Genomic DNA, 21,110 nt, shown 5'->3' with positions numbered 1-21,110 from the left:
CTCTCTCTCTCTCTCTCTCTCTCTCTCTCTCTCTCTCTCTCTCCCATTCACTTTCTGTGCCCATTAGAAAAAAGAAGGAAAGCATGGTCCTTGTGAAAAAAAATTCTGTCTAATTCTGTATCTTCAGTCAGTCAAGTAGCATCTCTAAAGTGTTTACACCCTCAAACCCCATATTAGCCATTTTCAAGTTCATTATCTGTTGGGCAAGTGGCAAGAATTATCTTTGTCCTCTTGGTTTAACATTGGTCAGTTATAAAAAACTTTTGCAGTGTTTTTTTTCTCTGTGATTATTGTATAAATTTCTCCAAAAGTATTTTTCCTTATGCACAGGTCTAATGTGACTCACTTAAATGCCACACTACAGTGATCACCTATCAACATCTAGGATGAAAGACAAATTCTTCTATTCAAGGTTTTAAAACCCTCAGCCACAGTTCATTGGTCATCACTGACTCCAGCATGTGGCAATCAGCCAAAGGGCGGGCCTCCTTCCTCAGTGCCCACCATCTCCCTTATCCTAATCTCCCCCCCTCCCCATATCTTGTCATGAAGCCTTCCCTGAGAAGATGCTCCCTAGCTGCTGGTCCCCTTCCTCCAAGATGACCCTGAATTCATTCACATGTGCTTAGCAGCTTTCTATGGATACTATTTGTTTTTTAAACACTTATGTCCCGCATTAATATGTACTAAGCTCCTCAAATGTTGGGAACATTCTTTGTATTTGTAACCTAAGCAGCCACAGGTCAGTGCCCTGGAACATAATGTTGGGAACGATGCCTAATGATGTGGGAAGGGATGAGGCATCTGTGAATGTTATAGGAGGGAGAGGCAGCCTGCTTTAGAGATGAGATGTTTATGTACATAGGCAGATATGGGAGAAACTGGACCTTTCACAAGCCTCTTTCTCCTCTCCCTCTTGGCAGCTCTTGACTCTTGGTCACTCTCTTCTGAGTTTTGTAAATTTATCCAAGTCTTATACCACTTGGATAAACAAGATTATCCCATGAATCAATTTTTTACAATTCAGAACAAATGTTTGTTTTTCACTTTTATTTGGAAATTATTAAACTAAAAGTAAACTTGATTACTTACACTGCTCTATAGGGCTCAGTTAAAATTTTTGCTTTGTTAGGAATCTCAACATATTACAATTTTATTCCATGTTACCTTACGTATTGCCTTAGATAGCAAACAGCATACCTATGTCCTTTCAAAGTCATATAAATGATTTTTAGATTATTTTATACAATACTGAGAGTTGAACTTCTAAACATTTGAGAAACTTAGCAAAGAAATGTGATATGCCCATTGTAAAGAAATATTGTAAAATAAAATATTAAACACCTGCTTTGAACTTCTGGTGGATGGCCTGGTTTCTTTGTGGATGTATTTTCTTCTAGAGTCAAGAGTTCCTCTTTCCTGTGAGTCAGGTTCCTCCTGGTTATTACTTAATCTTTTGGAAAAAATGTCATTCCCTGATAAAGGATCATTTTGTCTAGTCTGGTTCGTGTTATTTAACAGAGTGTTTCCCTCTCTAAGCAAAGGCTGAGTGGGTTTCTTTTGTTGATAGGAAAATGACTTTGAAGGCATAGTTTTGCTCTGGGGCTGATTTTAGAAGAAGATACTGTTCTAGTTCTCAACATCGGCCGGTCCTGATTTTTTCTTGATTTCCCAGCATTTCTTGATCCCCCCTCTTAACAACTTGCTCCTGTTTTTTGGCTTTTTATGCTGTTGCTTCTCCTCCTGCTGCTACACCAGGAGTCCTCGAGGCAGCAGTGGATGGGTTATCTTTGCCAAGATTAGTAGATCTTTGCCGATCTGTATCACTTTTATTTCTAAGCCTGGTTCCTATTCGAGATGCTTGGCTTATTATACCTCCTCCTGTCTTGTTTAAGATACAAACAATATTTTCTTTTCCATCCTTCCCCAAGGGTGAGATGTCCTCAGTTTTCAGCAAATGATTAGATCCTATCAGTTCTGAATCATTTTGGTTTCTACGTCTGGACCTTTTTAAAGATACCAGATTTTCAGTCACAACTTCATGTTGTAGGATCTTCCCCGTTTCTTCCTGATTCTTCTCAGTGTAAGCTATCTCATTTACAGTAAGCAAAGGAAAACTATGAAGTTCTCCATCAACTTCATTTCTGCTTCCGGTCCTAAGGGATTCTTGCACTTTATCCTTTGCTTTATTTTCCAGGCTTGAAAGTTTCTTTTCCTCTGCTGTGACTGTCTCTGTTGCACTAACACGACAGAGCTTGTCAGCTTTGTTTCTTCTGTTTCTAGTTAAAGGTAGAATTCCTTCAAGTATTGCTGTATTTTTAAAGATCCCCAGGGAAGTACTTGTTGATTTCTCTGTATCTTTTTCTGCATAACTTCTGGAGGCTGATACAGAATTAGATCTTTTCAGTCCACTTTATTTTTACTCCTAGACCTTAAAGACATTCTCATCTCTCCCTTTCCTGTTCTATCATTTAAATTCTTCTGGACTTTCCCAGTTTTCTTTTCATCCTTTAGGTAAAGGTTCCTCAGGTGCAGCACTGGAAGGATGAAGCAATCTATTACCTCGACTTCTGCTTCCAGATCGTAAAGACGCCTTATTTGCCATGTTCTCTTTCAGCTTTTTCTCCTGGAGACTTTTCAGAGACTTCTTTTCACTGTTCTCAACACATGGACATGGAATCTCTTGTGTTTCTAGACCAATTTTGTTTTTACTTTGAGGTCTTAATGACATAAACTTCCTTGGGAAGCTCTTGGACAACCTGTCTGCTTCTCTAGACAATGCATTAGATCCTTGGCATTCCTTATCCTCTTCAGTTTTGCTTCTAGGTCTTCAAGCTTCCATCCCTCTATTTGGACATTCATCTTTTAACTTCTGGAATTTCACAGGTTTCTTTTCATCATTCGCTGACTCAGGCTTATGAGTTGCTTTAGCAGGAAAAGCTTTAGGCTCTTGTGATTCCTGAGCACACTTGGATCTATTTCTAGATCTTAAACACCCCGTTTTTTTCATGAACAGCTGTAGTCTTCCATCTTGCCTGCAAACTTTGAGCAGGTTTCTGTTCCTTATTCTCTATGCATGCTGTATCTGTTGAAGTTTCATTTCTGCTTCTACTTCTTAAAGCCACCCCATCTTCATTCACACTGACAGCCTTCCTCTGGTAGCTTGTCACATATTTTCATCATTTTCTGTGTGTGACTCCTCTATTTCACTCAATAAACTCTTCAGTTCCTCAGTATCATTTCTGATTCTGGAGTCTAATAGTACTTTCTGTTCTTTCAACTTCTCTGGCAAACTCTCCACAGATTCCTTTTCATTATCTCTGGAACAGTTTTCTTATTCACTAAGAAAGATTTCCTTATTTTTATTTCTAGGTCTTGAAGTCTGATTCACCCCATTATTCACAATTCTTTTTTTTTTAATTTCTCTTTTTTCATTTTTCTCTCTGGCTAATTCATCCCTTTCACTCAGCAAAGGACCTGGCTCTTTGTCATTCCTTATTGGTTTTATTCCTCCTGCTAAATTTTAGAGGGTTTTTAAATTTGCTTTCTTCAGCAGTCTCTTCCCAAACTTTTTTTCATCATCTGTGTGTGACGCATCTGATTCATTAGGCAGTTCTCTATTTTTATAACTACCTCTTAACGTCAGCGCTGTGCATGCAGCTGTATAACTTCTGTTATAACATACTGTATTACTTTTCCCTTAAAGTCTTCAATGACTTGCCTTCAGAGTTCTCTCCATCTGACACATCTGATGAACTCGTTTTTGTGTCTTTATCAGCTTGATTTCTTCTTCTAGGTCTCAAAGGTTCCATTATGCTCCCTGTGCTGTCAGCTGTGTCCCAAAGTGTTCTGGGCCCACTCTTCACAGGGGCCTCCTTTTCTTCTTCCTGTGAAAGTGACAAATTATTGGCTTCCTGGAGTTCTTTATCAGTTTCACAGAATCTTCCCGTAGATGGCTTGATGCTCCACCATCTCCTTCTTACTTGGCTCCTAGGAGGTCTTCACAATCTTTCCACAAGTGACTCTATCAGATTTCTTTTTGCTTCTGGATCTTAATGATACTGCTCTTTGACTGTTACTTTTATATTTCATTTCATCCTGAAAGCTCACCAGAGATTTATTTGCTTTCTTCTCTGTGAATATGTTTTCTGTCTCACTAGGCAAATGCTCATGTTCTCATACAGCCTGACCAATTCTATTTTTTTGAGTAAATAAAGATAGAATTCCTTGCTTCACAACATTATCTTCCAGGTTCACTGAGCATAGCATAACCCATCAGTTTTAGAGCTATTAGATTTATTTTCTGCAGTAAATCAGTATGAAAAGAATTTAACTACACAATGCTATCAACACAAAGTCACCACGGTTAAAAAACATAAAAAATAATCCCGATCAGGTTCAAATGCTCAGTCCTTCGATCTCTATGCAGATAGGAGTTCTTTCCATTTTTCGTTTACCCTCTGAGGTATTTTAAAAGTTCTAGCTACTCTTGGATCACCTGTCCCCCAACAACACAGTGGAAATGTCTGGTGTGCTAAAATAAAATTGCCCATCTCTGATAACATTCCTTAGTCTTTTATAAAAAAAAAAAGATGCCACCAATTTTACCCTAAACCTGTTGAATATAAAATAAAAATATTTTTACTTACCATCTTCTTCACAAGGACTAGAGCAAGTTTTCTGTTGGCATTGGTCAATAGTGTGATCCTCTGTAAGGGTTATGGGATTTAAAGATCTTCCATGCCCCATTGGACTTGCTTATGTAGCAGGAAGGGGCGGAGCAAGAGGAAGTGAAAGCCAAGCTAGAGTTCCTGCAGTGACTGGTGGTGGAGGCGGCAGCAGCAGCAGAGGCAGCAGCAGTGGCACCGGAAGCGCGAACCCCTTTTTGAGCCAGCCAGAATTTCTGCTAAGGACTCCTGCTGAGGACTGCTAGGGGCCAGAGCTGCTTGGAGCATGCTTCCTGGATGCTGGGTGGTTGTTGTGAGTGGGGAGAGAAGGACCTTTGCCTGAGGTAGCCTGTTCTGTTTTAAAGACTTGAGAATGTGGGGGCTTTCTACTTTATCTGCCTGTGCCAATTTCATAACTACACTGATGGCTTTGACTTTCTGGTTTGGGGACTCAGTCTTTTGGTATTTTAATAAATGTTCTCTCTTTATCCCCCATACAGCAAGCCTGATATATTTTGTGATTAACAACTACATCAGCATATTTACAATTACCATAGACATTGTGAATATTGTGTTGCTGATATATCCTCAAAGGATTAGAAAATATTAAGAATGTTAAGATACATTTTAAAAACTCTAGGAAATCTAATTATTTGAGAATTCACAAGACAAACTTGCCAAGCTTAATGAAATATAATTTTGTTTAATGATTTCAAATATGTCCTGTATATTATATCTTAGAATTTTAAAAGATGCCACACTAATTGTATACTCACCTGGATAATGTTCATTGCTGTTCAAAAATACTTTTGTTTGACACATACGTAGTAGGCATTGCTATCTACCTACCTACTAGTAAAAACTTATTATAACTAGTTTTTATTTCAAGAGAACACACTTGTGATCCAAACAAGAGGAAGAAAAATTGGCTTCTACATTGTTGGGGAAATACCCAGATTGATATCAGCTCAGAAGCATTATCAGAGTCCTTATGTACATATTGAAAGAACTAAAAATCCAGGCACCCATTTAAAAGGTAATCTTCCCATCATTGTATAATTTCCTTCCTATTGCACAGCCTTAAAGTAATAAAAATAATCTGAACTCCACACCTCCGATGGGAAAAACAAACAAAACAAGCTTCAATATCTCATGTAATTGAATATTAAAAAACTAACTTTTTTATAACATAACTATTGGTCTTAATTTTATCTTCTGGAAAAAAAAATAAAATCTATTCCCTCTTCTGGATGAAAGTCCTTCAAATACCTGATAATAATTTAGAATCTGTCCCCTTAAGGCTTCTCTTCTTCTTCAAGGCACTCCTGACATTTGTTTTGAAATCTGACCCTGAATCTTGTAATTCATTTTTTGAAACTAGCTGCTCATCTACTTTCTATCGACATCATACAGGTACAACAAATTAAAATAATCATTATTTAGCTGCTTGGCAGGAACTGATAAGTTCCCACTTGCAAGTCTATTGTATAGGACCTCTGTTATTTTTAGTGAAATACCTGTGTATGTAATGTATGCATGTATATATGTGTAAGACATACACGTTCGCACACATATGTATGCGCAAATTACTATACTTAAACTGAAAGAACTGGTCAATCTTTTTACCTTGCTTTCCTTTATAGGACATAAAAAATTATTTTTATTGAATGGCATGCCATGTATGTATATAGTGTGTACCTGTACTCCCCCAATACACTTACAACCACAAACACACACACAACAACAACAAAGACAAGCTTGGGCATATATGCAAATTTGTTTCCTTAAGCAGAAAGAACAACGTTCAATTATTTCCTTTCTTTCTTCTGGTAACTCAAACATCTCTTTAAACGCAGTGCAGTCTATTTCAGAACTGTATTCTATTGATTTTGGTTCTGCTTCAAGATTTGAAAAACCCAAGTCTTTTATGGCTGGTCTCCTGAGTATCTCTATTTCTTGTAATTTTTCTGAGAATTATGAATCTACATCAGTTATTTCTTGAGGTTAGTCTGTATTGACAGTGTTTCTACTGGACATATTTTCTGCCACTTCATCTGGAGTTTCCATAATCATAGTAACGTCTATTCAATTTTCTACGTTTTTGTTAGGGGTCTTCATTAATATCTTGATGCCTGTGAGAACTGGTTCTCGGTATTTTTCGTTAAGGTTTTTCATCAGTCTCCTGTTAGTCAGTTGTTCTACTGACTTCTCTACCCCCTTTCCTTCAGGTACCTTCATCATTCTCCTGATACCAGTTAGATCTTCTATTGGCTGCTCCCCCTTTCCTTTAGGGGTTTTCATCAGTCTCTTGAATGCAGTTAGATCAGAATTCTGCTGGTTTTCACTTTTAGGGCTGTATCCCAAAAAGATCATAGAAGGGGGAGGAAGACCCATATGTATAAAAATATTTATAGCAGCTCTTTTTGTGGTGGCAAAGAATTGGAAATTAAGGGGGTGCCCATCAACTGGGGAATGGCTGAACAAGTTGTGGTATATGCATGTTATGGAATACTATTATGCTATAAGAAATGAGGAGCAAGTGGACTTCATATTTACCTAGAGAGGCTTATACAAACTGATGCTGAGTGAGAAGAGCAGAACCAGGAGAAATTTGTATACAATTACAGACACAACGTATGTGTGATGACCAACTTTGATAGACTGGACTCTTCTCAGCAATTCAGAGATATAAGTCAATCCCAAAAGACTCATGATGGAGAGAGATGTCTACATCCAGAGAAAGAACTAGAAAGAACTGAGTTTGAATCCAGATTGAAGCAAACTACCTGATCTTTTTCCTTTTCTTGTTTGGTTTTGTTTCCTCTTTACCATTTTTCATTCCATCTGATACAATCCTTCTTTATAACCTGACTAATGTCTAATGTGAAAGTATTTGAAGATCCTATACATGATCATATGCCTCCATGGGGGGGGGGGACGGGGAGGGAGGGAGAGAAAATTTGCAACTCAAGGAATTGTAGATCTGAATCTTGTAAACTAAAAATAAACAAACAAATTAATAAAGATGAATATATATGAATTCTGCTGGTTTTACTTTGGAACTTTCAAAAGTCTTCTGAAACTTGCCATGACATTTTGCAATGAAATTCTTGAATGAAATATTTGGCATATTATAGTTTATCCTATATAAACTTTAACTGAATCCCTGTAAGGTTGAAGGTTCCCTAAGAATTCTTGCCCAATGTGTAGCATGTAACAATAAACTTTTGTCACCATAACTTAAAGAATGCTTGAGTTGGCAGATTCATTCCAGGTGACCTTGCTCTGGAAATTCTGGTCTAGATATCCCTGCATCTCTGGGGGTTTCTCCCTCAACATTTCTGGCTGCTGTAATGGGAATAGGAATTTAAAGATCTTTCCTGCACCTTAATAGACCTGGGTGGGGGTGGGGGGGGGTTGAAGACCTCCCCTGCTTTGAAAGTAAACTCTACCCCCTAATAGACTGAATGTAATCACATGGAGTCTGTGATGGAGGGAATTTGCTGAAGGGTACAGCAGAGCCCACAGGAAATTTCCCTTATGTGAAGATAAACTCTGTCCCCTAATAGGCTAAATATAGTCACATGGAGCCTGTGGTGGGAGGAGTTGGCTGAAGGGAAGCAGAGCCCACAGGAAGCTGGTAGTCAGAGCTGGCAAGACTGTGGGGGAGAGAGGGCACTCAGACAAGGAGTCAGATAGGCTTGTGAGTAGATATGGATCTTCTATTGGTTTGTGGGAAGGCTGAAGGATGCTGTGGCTCACAGTGTTATTATGGTTTCTATATGTCTTTGGTACTATGATGGAATAGGCTTACTGGTTTGGGGATTTGGTTTTCTGGTGCCTAAATAAATGTTTCAGTTCTGTCCTCTACCTGGAGAATTTAATATATTTTGTGATCAAACATCATGTGATATTTATAGTCACAGTCTTTATTGTGATTGTGGGAGCTGTATATATTGCATTGGTGCTGCAGCCCTTCATTAGGGCTGCAATGACAAATAGTAATTCACCATTCCAAAATTTCAGAGAAGAAGAAAAAGAGGAAAGAGAACAAAGTCATCTGAAATAGACCCTGAAGAAGGCCACTTCAGACAAAGGTTGTAAATCAGGAGACTGGTTTTTCATAGGGAATTCAAATATGTCTGCTAAGCCTATTCATGAAGAAAAGAAGTGACATTAATGTATCTCTAAGAGTATAATATATGCATATATATAATATATACACATCACACATAGGTATTTTTTCAAAAGATGTAACCAAGTCATATTCTACCAATCTTCCAAAAATATCACAATACTACAGAGTCTGCCCCCCTCCTCCACTGTATTCATAAAGAGATCTTCTCAAAATCCAAGGTACCCCAATAAATCTAGTCTGCAAACCTCTTGAACTTTCATTCCTACTTTCAAACAATGCAACAGAGCGTCCTCCACTCATTATTCATAAAGATTTCTTCTCCAAGGCGAGGGCTCCCAAACCTAGGCTCGATTCTCCTTTCCTGCTCCCTTCCACTGGTTTCCAGTTCTTCTTCTGACTGGTGTTTAGACAGTCTGTCTGCTTCTCTTTTCTTCTACTGAATCACAACCACCTTTCTCCTTCCCCTGGTATATCCAACAAGATAGAGCCTACATTCTCCACCCCAGAGCGTTAAGTGACTATGCCACTAAGAATGATATTGGGGCAGGTTTGTTTGTAGCTGAATAGAGAGGCGATCCCACCAGAGCAACGTGTGGATCGAAGTAGGAAAATTGGCCAGGACCTCAAAAGAATGTATGCTTCTCCGTCCCACCCCTCTTCTGCTGGAATCAGGGGGTATTCTATCAGCTCTTATAAAACTGTGCTTTCACATACACATTTTGGCAGATGATCGGCCTGCCTACATGACACATTCTCATGAGGTCTTCGTGCTTTTTCACCTGTTAAATCCTCATTCATATCCATATTAGGGCTTAAAACAAAGTTGTTCAGCATCCTACAGGGCCGTACAGGCACAGTCACTTTTTCAGTATGAGCTCTACCGATCACTATGGTGCACAGGGAGAGTTTATGTAGCCAGTGCTGAAGTGATTCTGAGCTTGGCTTGCAGGCTTCTATAAAGTAAAAAGAAACATTTCCAAAAATAAATTAAGTATTTCTTAGTGTTGCTCAGATATAAGGACACATGTGTAATTTGGAATACATACACCATATGCACACACACACATATACACACATACATTATGAAGTATGTAAATGTGTAACATGCACACCCGTGTAAGATGCTCTCCCCATTTTTGTAATGTACCTTGGGGGTTAATCCCTTCTGCTTTTTTATTATTCTTCTCTCAGGACCATGTTTTACAACAACGCCTGTTTGTGGTTTTCTAGTACCTAATCTCACCACATCTGCCCCAGAGTGTGCTGTACAACTGCTTAAAATGTAACAATTAATAAAAAGAAATTCATTCAAACATTTTGTTTTGGGTAAAACAATCAACACAGAGAAAAACAAAACCTCCCTAAAGCTGGTACCATCCTCCCCTCTTACTAGTCACCCAGCTAACTCCAAGGCCATTCTCTCTTCCACTTTCTGGCTCGGCACACTCACCAAATCTTGCCATTTCTTTCTCTCTCCACATTCAACATCATCCACCTCCCCTTTTCTCTTGACTTCACAAACTCAACCAGGTATATCTTATGTATCTAATAAGTGCTCCCCCTCACTGCAATCGGATTATAACAGGAGTTTTCCCTCCTTTTATAATTCCTTTCCTACAGTACACTGTTTTCAAATTGATTTTTCCTAAACCCAGCACACACAGTCTTGGTCAATTCTTACTCCCTTCTCCTGTTATTCTTGAAAAACTCTAAGCAATTTTCTATCACTCCCATAAGATTACCAACCTTTCCTGCCGTTTTTGATTTACACCTTACCCATCCCTGCACATGCAACTCTGCACTCTCCGATCCAGTCAGATACCGTCCTTCCTTACTGTTCCTCCAATCTCTCTGGTCTCAATCTTGGTTGACTATAAAACTCTCTGAAGCCAGGGAGACTGCCTGCTCCTCAGAAATCTTGGGTTCATGATCCATGATCTCTTCTTTTATTGCAGGAAACATTTTCAAAGCCCCCTCTGCCTGTAAAAATCACTTTAAAAGGATTCCCTGCTAAAATACCCATGAGATTGGCTTCAGTTGCACCACTTCTCCTCTTGGCATAAATCCTTTGCAGGGTATCATGCTGACTTCTCCTTCTAGAAGATCTCCTTGAGTATGATGGTGTGGTCACCATCTTCTGGGGCTGAATTTCAACAGGAACACAGTCTGCAGTCTCATCCAGGAAATGAGATTCAGAAATGTCATCACTGTCAGTCGCAGATATTTTCTTAGGACTGGCAGGCAACTCCAGGTACAGGTCTTGTACATGCAGCATCCCTTCCATTCCACTGTCAGAGGAAGGCTCTTTTTCTGGTGGTTTAGAATCCTCCTGCTGAAATGGACAATTTTTTTTACTGTTTACATAAATTACAAGATCTGCTATGGGTGCCTTAATACATAACTGAATAATATGCACCCCAAGGTGCATCAGAATGTGACAGGAATCTCATTTGGAGTCTGAGAGCAATCCTGTGAGGGCCAACCCTATGGAGGTGGCCATCTCTGCAATGGCACCCTGAGGACAAAAATCCCCAACAGCTGTCAGTCAACACTGAGGACAGGATGATCACAGGCCTCTCATAATGAGGCCAGCCATCATCCTGAGTGATGCGATTAGTTTAGGCCTTTGCCTTCCTCCTACCAATGAGAGCCACCCAAAGGTGGAAAGGATTGCTTCCCCAAGGCAATTGGAGGTAAACAAGGTCTTCAAACAAAGCCTGTCTGGCCAGTTGGTAGGCATGCTGGCCAGTTCAGGTGGTGGTTGCTCTAGATGGCCTTAAAAGGTAGCACTGGACCATTGACATCAGCTTGAGAAGCACAGAGTTTTCCATCAAGATTTAGTCACAAAAATTACTAAACTCAGTAATTCAGATGAACTGTCTACCACCACCCAGTGGCAGCAACCTTAACTACAGGGGAAGGGTCACATTTTGAAAAAGATAATGACAAAAATTATCATGTTTCTTAGCAACATTTCATTGGTTTACCTAGCAGCACACACCCTCAGGTTAGCAAAGAGCTTTCTCTTTTCATAATGACTCTAGGAAATAGATATTATATTATTGTAAAACTAATAACAACTGTGACAAAGCAGGATCCCACCAACTCCAAATTCAGTGCTTGTGGTTTCTAGACAAGTTGAACAAGTTTAGTGTCTGAGGACCCTACAAAAGGGTCTCAGTGTGATTAAATCAGAGTGTGTGTAATGGACAAAAAAAATCGTTTATTTTGTGAATCTTATAACTACCCATGATGGCAAATATTAAGTGAAATTTTATGTCTCAACCTTCTTTAAACACTGCAATAACCTAACAGTCAATATTTCATAGGATACCTAGAGAAACTCAGGGCACTCAAGTATGTTCACATACATCCCTTCTATCAAGACCTGATGCTCCCCCTTTATGCTAGGGTACCCTGAATCATTGGTGTATGAAGCCAAAATAATCACATGTAACTGAGCTCTCATTTAAAAGGAGATTCACAGGAAACCATTAAAAAAATTTTTTTTTGCTTTTTTGGAGGGACAAAGGTCAGACGGCCAGTAAGCGTTAAGTGTCTGAGGCCAGACTTGAACTCAGGTCCTCCTGACTGCAGGGTTAGTGCTCTATTCTCTGTGCCACCTAGTCACTCCATTTTTGAAGACAGGATAATATGCCACTACTTCTTAAAAAATGCAGTTAGGATATGGATCATCAGATAAATGCACAATTTAAAATGTGGACTATTAAATCCTTGTCTAAAATATTGTACCTTAATTATTGTTGTTTTTTTTTAAGGGCAGTCCAAGGAGGACTCTTTGCAAATGATCTTTTTAACCCTGGGTTTTCTCCTTTTTAAGAGGTGTATTAGGAGGTAATTTTTAATCAAACAGGTCTGGTCTCAGATGGACTCCAAAAGAAACTGTCCTCTTTGGACAGATCCGTCACTCCCATCATATATATATAAATGTTTAATGTACTTAACTCCACCCATTGAACAGAATAAGGATGCGAATACACACATATTTACAAGCTTTAAAAAAATTGGGATATGACAGAGTCAAAGACCCTCCCCCTTCTGAAGAGGATGTTTTGTGTGTTGCCTATAATCCAACTGGTAATACTCCTGAAAGCATTGTTTAAAAGGTACTGAGGGGGCTTTGGGAGCTAAAAAAAAACCTTGATTGCCTTAGGTGTCCTGATGGCACCTTTGGATGGGCTATGGAAAGGTGGCTAATGCCCTAAAATAGTTAACATTTCATCTGATTTGTTGAGGGGACAGGGCAGCAGTTTTGGGAGGGCAGGAAGTGAGCCCATCAAGCATCAACATCTCCCTTTGGCTACAAAATAAAAACTCCGCTAAAAATGTCTTCATGTTGACACGTGGTCTGCACAACTGGCAAAAAGCAGTTGAAATCTCTTCAGAAATTCAGATTTACCTGCTTTTGAGAAGTTTCCTAATCTAAGCTGGAAGTGGAGTCTTCAAAATCCCTGATATCAGACTGCCCAATATCAGCTGACCATCAAGCTATGGTGGATGCTTCATTGTCATAGGCTGACAGCAGAGCTAGGTTCGTTATCGGCTTCCTCGCGGGCTAATTGAGGAAGAAACATTGACGGCTTTTTGGGGGACTGATCTGAAGGAAAACATCTAGACAATGTTGCGGTCCTCTGAATTTGTCAGTCATGCTGCTTTTCTCTTTCAAACATGTAGAGTGTTTACTAGGTACCAGGGAAAGGCAAACTGGACGATTTCATTTCGGACAAACCTTCGAAATGGAGTTCAACTTGGATTTTCTTTAATGTTTGTTCCGAATGGGAAGCTTTCTTTGGAGTCAGTCGGCTGGCTCTCATTCCTTTGGAACTTCCTTTACTTGGGGATCTCTGCAGATCCGGCCGCCCCGTTAGTGGCTCTCCTTAGAACGGACTTCTCGGCAGGCACGGCCTTGCTTTGCGGGGGCTCCGAAGCCTCTCTCCCCAGCTTGGCCAGGCGACCACCAGTCCCGGAGGAGCACTTCTCGGGCGTCCTGCTTTGGGACCCGAGCGTGTCCTCGGGGACCCTGGGACTCCGCCAGGGGCCCTGCAGGGGCTGACCTCCTCTTGTCTTCTTTCTCTTCCCTGCAGCCTCTGCCCGTAGCTCTTCCCCCTTCCTCTGCTTTCCGAGAGCGTTCAGCTGCTGGAAATGGTGGTCTTTTGCCTCCATTAAGACTTTTCTTTCCACTCCTCCCAAGGGCAGCTCTTGAAAGGGTCTTCAAGACCCCTTCCTTTGAAGACACCCTCCTCCTCCTCCTCCTCTACTTTCCTTGTAACACCCCTACCTCTTATCATAGGGCTTGCAGGTCTCACTGGCCCTTATGACTACAGAGAGAGGGTCCTAGAGTATATTCTCCTTCCCTGAAGGAGGCTTAGAGGAACCACAGAAAGGGGTCTCTTTCTGCCTGGGAAATGGGAAAAGATCCCACTTTTCCAAAAATGAGAAAAGCAGACAGCTAGCTCTGCAGTCCCCTCTGGCGACCAAAATGGGGAACAGCAAGCGTTTGTGGACGGAGTCTGATCCACCTTCTTGGAAACGTCAGGCTTAAGAATTTTGAGCAGGGAACTGGTCCAAGTTATGTTTTAGGAATCTCACAGTTATGTTGATGATGAAACGACCAGGGAAAAGATTAGAAAGAGGGAATACAATTAGGTGGGTGCGGTCCAGGTAAGGAGGGATGAGCACCTGAATTTGGAGGCAGCCATTGGAAAGGAGAGAAAAAGAGAGGAGGGACAGATGTGGAGGAAGAATTGTCCAGATGTGGACAACGGCTGCTTGGAGGTGGGGAGCGACTCCCAGGTTTTGAACTTGGGGGACAGGTAGAAAAACAAAATAATTATGATAATCACACTAATGATAATGATAGTTGGTATCTTATTTCAAAATCTTCAGAGGGCTTTAAACTCATTGTAGTATGCCAGAAAGAAAGGTGCTGTTTTAGAAGAGAGGTGGGCTTAGGGGAAAAGATTAATTCTGTTCTGGACATGTTGAGTTTGATGTGCTCTTTGTCTGGAGAGCCGGCACAAAGTTGGAGATGCTTGCCTGGAGTTCCGGAATAAGATCAGGGCTAGATATGTAGCAAACATTTGGGCTCGTGCCAAGCACTTAAATGTTTTCTCATTCATTCACTCACTCATTTACATAAAGATTTTAACAATGAATGTGAAGCAACTAAGTTTAAAACCATGGCAGCTGATGAAATTACCAAGAGAGGGAAGAGACCAGGGCTAGCCTGAGAGAGAACCTTGGGATACTGCATTATTTAGTGGTTGTTGAAGGGATAGTGACCCAGTGAAGGATTAATTAAACAGGTAGGTGGGAGTCAGCACCTCGGAGGTCAAGGAAGAGAGTATATAGGAGGGGTGTCCAACATTGTTGAAATCTAGGAGGGGCTATGGAAGATAAGGACTGAGAAAAGGCCATCTTATTTAGGTTAAGAGCAACCTCACCTGAATGGGTGTAATGGGAATGCAAATTTAAAGATCTTCCCTGCCCTTAGGCCCTTTGATAGGCTTAAGAGACTCTGAGAAACTTCCTTGATTTGAAAATATACTCTGCCTCCTAATAGGCTGAATGTGGTCACATGGAGCCTGTGGCAGGAGGCTGGGTTTTCAGGAATGCCCACACCTTGATGTTGTGTGATTGGGCAGTGGGTCAAGAGGGTGGTTACATTCTCTGACCTGGGAGAAGGCTATATAATCCCTGATGGGAGGCTTTGCTTTGGGGCTCACTTTGAGAAGTGTTCTGTGATTTGATCAGATGAGACTCTGGGAAGCCATTGTTGAGAGCCCCCCAGCTTTGAAAAAACCCAGATGTTGATTTGGTATGGATGTAATGGTTGGACAGTTTGGAAACCTGTCTACTTGATCTGTTTCTCTGTCTTGATAATTCTGTCTGTATACTCTGAAGTTTGGGGTGCTGACCTTTTCCCCCTGAACTAGGTAAACGATACATGTTTGACTGATTAAAGTAAGCTTGTTAACCCATTTTGAGTTGCTTGATTTCCTTTAGCAAAGCAGATCTAAGAACCTGTGTTGGCAGCCACCCTGGGGACACTGGGGTGCTTGCTGCTACAATGTGTGGGGGGGTGGCAGTAAGGTGCTATGGTTCTCCCCATTTTACATTTGAGAAAATGGAAACAGTCAGAAGTTACGTGACTTATGACGCTGAGTTTGAACTTGGGAGTGAAGAATTGAGTGGGAGCCAAGAGAATGGTGGCATCAAAATAAATTGCTCCAGGATTTTGGTCATAAAAGGGAGGAGTGATATAGGTTGATAGCTTGAGGAGAAGGCAAGGATGGATGAAGGCAATTGACACATGTAGGGGAGATCTTGGCAGGTTTGTAGGAAGCAGGACTGATGTTAGTAGATGAGGTTAAAAGTGAGAGAATGAGGGGACAGTCAAAGGAGAGCTCCTTTGGAGGGAGGGGCTGGGTCACAGATGAAAATAGGGCTTTGTCTTATTGAGGACAGTGAGGAAATGACTCTGTGGTACAGCCAATCAGCACAATTGTGGGACTTTATCAGTATTCAACACTTGGAAAGTGGCTGGTAGGATAATCCTGGGTTGGAATTTGGAAGCCTGTTAGAGGTGAGAGAAGGAAGGAATGAGGAATTCAAGGGAAGACAAGAATGCACAACTGAGTTGGTCCACCATGAGGTGGACAGTGGAAGAAAGTTCAATCAGAGTAGGGGTGATGGTCTTGGAGGAAGTCACTAGGACTGAGGATACATATTAAGTTTAGGAGAAGGGATTCAGAGAGAGATGTGGAAGGACAGGTTATGATCAGAGAGAGGAATATTAAAATTCAAGATGATGGAAGTAACACATTCATGGGTGATGGAGACACATAGGCAGAAGAGAATTTTGTCAACAACAGAGCAGGCATTCCAGAGGGCAATGGATTGAGGAGAGGTTACGTCTGAGGTCAACAGAAAAGGGCAGAAGAAACAGCACTTAGTCAACAGGCACCTACTATGTGTCACACACTGTGTCCTCGAGGAGTTCCCATTCTAGTGGGAAAGACATATAAAAATAGCTGTGCACATAAAGGGGCAGAGGAAAAGTAATCTTAGGAAAAGAAAAGGATTTGATCTCTGAAGATAGTGATGGAATCACAGACCCAAGGGAAGCAGGAGTTAGGATCTTAAGGATTTCTTGATTAATGCTTCTAATCTCCAGGGTGTTTTAAGTTTGAGACCAATTCAATAGAGGGGGGAATGCCTTGTAACTTCTGTTCTTGATATATCTTTGCAGCAAACATTTCTTCATAAACCTAATTGATGTTAACTGATTAAATGACATTTGGGCACTGATAGTGGTTAACATTAGGGAGAACACACTGGAATTTGGACTGGAGTTGATGGCATTAGAGAGATACTCCTTTGAACTCCAAAGGGGTGATGTGGCCGGCTTCACTCTGGGAGAATAAGTTCAGAGTCTCACTATATGTGGGGTCTGGCTTGGAATAAAATTGGGCCCTTTGCATCTATGGGGATGCCTTGGAGGGATTCTCCATCCAGGATTTTCATTATTGGATATCCTAGCTTTTAGTCAATCAGTCAATCAAGTCAATAAGCATTTATTACACACCTTAAATTTGCTGGGCACTGTTCAAAGTGCTGGGGATAAAAGATAGTCCCTGGGGGTTTGATCCTCTCAAATTAGGGAAACCAGGTTGGGTTTGTTAGGTTGGTAGGATCCTGTCATACAGAACTCTAGCCTTACTGGGCATTTCCAGAAGGGAAGCATACTTGGGCTGCTAGACACTCCTTTCCATAGAACCTATACAATCCAAGTAACACAGGGTATTCCTCTAGCCTTGAGGCTCAGGTTTGGGTGAACCTCTTTTCCATCTAAGAGGCTAGTGCTGCCCAGAAACTCACTTAATATCAGTTGAAGGATTCTGGGACTCTTGAATTTGGTATTGCTAAGAGGGGCAATGCCTAAGGTGAGTCCTGTCTAGGAAATCCTCTTCTCTTGATAAAAAGCTAGATTCAGGGATCAGATGTTACCCAGAAGCCCTCAGGGATTGCCCCTTATCTGATTGTAAGCTGAGAGTTATGGCAGACAATTATCTAGGTGGAACTCCCTTGACTGGTCTTTAGAAGCTGGGTTTCAGTTAGTCTCACTCATACCACATGCTTCCCTTCTCCGTGTCTGCTACATGATTCATCAATGTAAATCTAGAAAGGACCTATAGACCACTGAGTCCAACTGTCTCGTTTTAGAGAAATTAAATGATTTGCTCATGATCACACAGCTCATCTCCTTTGTATCGTCCAATAGAAGGAGGCGGGATCTGAACCCAGGACATCTTGACTCCAATGCCCCATCCGCTACACCAGCCTCTGTCACTGTCCTTCCTACAGCTAGGCCTTGGCATCCCCAGACTTGACCACTGCCTTGATGGCCACCCTCTCTGGGCTGCTGGGTCACATGGTTTCACTCTCTGTAGATGAAACATTGTTGAGGGCATGTGGCTTTCCACTACAGCTTCAGTGGATGGGATTCCTCCCCTAGAGGAGCCTGCCTGATCCTGGCTCCATTGGAAGGCAGAAAGGTCCGATGGGTTTCCTTTTGCTGGCTCCTACAGAGAGGGTGGCCTGACTCCCAGCTGCACAAGCCAACCAGCTCATCATCACAGGCAGTGAAGTCTGTCCTCCAGGAGGCCACTCATTCCCTCCATAGGAAGACACCCTCAGAGTCCCCTCCAAAGGCTCCAGACCCTCTGAACGCATCAGGATGATTCAGTTACTCCTCTCATGAAATAATGAAAAGGCACAAGCCCCGCTTCTGGATCCAGTCTGTGAATCACCAATGTGCTCAATCAGGACGCTGTTATCCTTTCCAAGATGCCCTGTCCCCTGGCAACTGTCACCTCAACACTTTCTGAGCTTGCCTCGGTGGCAGACTTGGTCTGCAATCCTGCAAACCATGGATATTAGCAGGGATGGAGAGCCCAGCTCCATCAGTCACCACCCTGGACTCTCCTTGCAGAGGATGAACTTCTCTCTACCACTATAGGCCTGTGGGAGGGTAGATTTCCAGGACTCCTCTTGCTGAGCTCCCCAGGAATCATGGAAGGCAGACCAAGCTCCTGGAATGATCACCGGGTGTGACACCTGAGGGACCTGACTTCAAATCTTGGCTCTTCTACTTATTGCCAAGGCACTTTTTCACTCTGGGCCTCAGTTTCCTCAAAAATAAAATGGGACGCAGGTTGAATTTATAATAGTTCATATTTTATGATATCAATGTTATAACTAATAATGGCCAATAATATCACCTTTGTCCTGGGGTGGTTGTGAAGACCAAAGGAGGTAAAATATGTAAAACACGGTGTAAACCCAAAATGCTCCATAAATTCTTCCCATATTTTCTGTTATCACTATTAGTATCGGCCTATTCCATGTTTCCCTCCTGTTGAAATTGCACACACAGTTAGTCAATGAGCGTGTCCCAAGGGCCTACCGACTGAGTTTGAGGCACCGAGCTAAGGAAAGACCCAAACAATCCTTGGCCTCAAGAGGTCCACATTCTAATGGGGGAGAGAATTTGGCAATGACTAGGTCCATGCAAGGAACAGATGGAACAGAGGGAAGGGGACCTCTAAGGAGAAGGCACTAGCAGCTTGGAAGGACAGAAGGAAGATGCTGAGCCCAGTCAGGAAGACAGGAAGCTAAAGTGGGGAGAGAGCATTCCAGACCTGGGGACAGCCACTGCCCAAAGGCACAGCCTAGCCAGCTGCACCCTGAGTATGAGGAACGGCTGCTAAGGTCGGAGCCGAGAATATGGGGAAAGGGCAGGGGGCAAGAAGGCTGGAGCAGCGGGAGGGCACAGGTTATGCCGAAAAGGGGACTTCATATTCACTGCAGGTTGTCGGAAGGAGTCTGCCTTAGTGCAATGACCTTGGCAGCCCAGTGAAGCACAGAGACCTTGTCAGGAAGCCCAGTTAGGTGCGATGGCAAGGGTCTGGGCCAGCACGTGGAGAGAGCTGAGCGGTGGAGAGAAGGGGACAAACAGGGGGGATGTACTGAAAGTAGAAACATCAGGCTCTGGCAAAGGAGGCCTGGCTGTGTGGGGGACGGGGAGGGTCCTCAGCACATAGGGGAGGGACGGAAGGGGGAAGGTCGGGTTGCATTGTATGACACGATGCGTGAGGCACATGTGCAATGTTCCATTGTATTTCTGGGGCTGTTTCTGCTGCCAGCCTGGTAGTTTTTTGATCTGGTTTTCTCCTGGTTCTCATAACTTTATTTTGTATCTATTTATGTAAAGTGGAGGAGGTGACAGAAAGGTCTGGCTGGGGAAGGGGAAACCAGATCCTAATATCCTTATCAGAGGGAGCAAGGAGGCCCCCCCAGGAGGCCAGTGTTCCCCAGGGCTTAGGAAGGGAAGGGTGAGTGGCATTCTGGAAGTAACAACTCAATAAGCCAGCGACTTAACACAGGGTGCTGAGGACAGCCTTGGTGGTTCCTGGGCCTGTGGGTGATGGTGGGTGATTGGTGGTCAGGCGAGAGAGCCGGGAAACAGCTATGCCTTAGCAGGCCTAAACAATGCTCTAGCTGCCATACTTTCCTCTAGGCCCGACTCCTTTGTTATTTTCCTCATTCTTTTCTGAGTTCTCCCCACTTTTTGAGAATACATAAATTAGTTTCTCTCCTCCCTTCTCTTCCATGCCTGCCAAAGGGCACTGACCTCCCAGCTCTGGCCCCTTTGCGCAGGGGGTCACCGCCGGGATTTTGGCCCCTTCTCTCACCCTGCACCTCCGTGTCCATACAGAAGGGCACCGCCGTGCCCCCATCCGAGGTCACGAGGTCACGGCGTGGACACAAGTTCCCATTTCTGAGGTTTCAGCTCCGCTCTGCGTCCATCGAGGTTTACCGGAACCTGGCTCGGGGCGCGGATTCGGACTTGCACCCCACTGTGAGGGCTATGGGTGTAGCGACGTGATCGATGATGAATGAATTCAGCGAATGGTGGGCTTCTTTAACAGAAACCGTCCACCCACGCGCGCCCGTAGTCTGCGTGTAGCAGGGCAATCCCTGCTAGGCTGAGATTTCCTGAGGAATCGGGGCAGTCACGGCTAACCTTAAACCGGGCAGGGTCCCCTGACGCCCCTCCCCAATCCCCCAGGCTTCAGGGAGTGTTTTCCTCTCGGGGCAGCATCCCTGGAAAGCCTCCTGGTCCGTCTCCTCCCGCGCTGGGTGTGAGCCCAGCCCTGGCTCAGCTCCAAGACCAACCGACTCAGACTTTGGAAAAGTAACATTGTTTCTTTTCAAAGTTC

At 42.6% G+C, this 21,110-nt stretch overlaps 1 long non-coding RNA gene and 2 pseudogenes across 1 annotated transcript in view; all 3 read right to left on the bottom strand.

The window, feature by feature from the left end:
• LOC138172008 (microtubule-associated protein futsch-like) overlaps nucleotides 1–7,040 on the bottom strand; it is an 18,726-nt pseudogene extending 11,686 nt beyond the window's left edge.
• The window catches only part of LOC138172123 (uncharacterized), a 1,064,577-nt gene that overhangs the window by 62,931 nt on the left and 980,536 nt on the right, over nucleotides 1–21,110 (bottom strand). The gene's annotated exons all lie outside the window — the stretch shown is intronic.
• Nucleotides 8,724–13,989, bottom strand: LOC138172007 (proliferation marker protein Ki-67-like; annotated as a pseudogene).

This window comes from Petaurus breviceps, unplaced genomic scaffold, assembly GCF_028583685.1.
Source record: "Petaurus breviceps papuanus isolate PSGF00001 unplaced genomic scaffold, PetGlider_PUasm1.0 490, whole genome shotgun sequence".
NCBI classification, from domain to species: Eukaryota; Metazoa; Chordata; class Mammalia; order Diprotodontia; family Petauridae; genus Petaurus; species Petaurus breviceps.
Note: the sequence above shows the minus strand (reverse complement) of the source record. Positions and strands in the feature narration are given on the sequence as shown.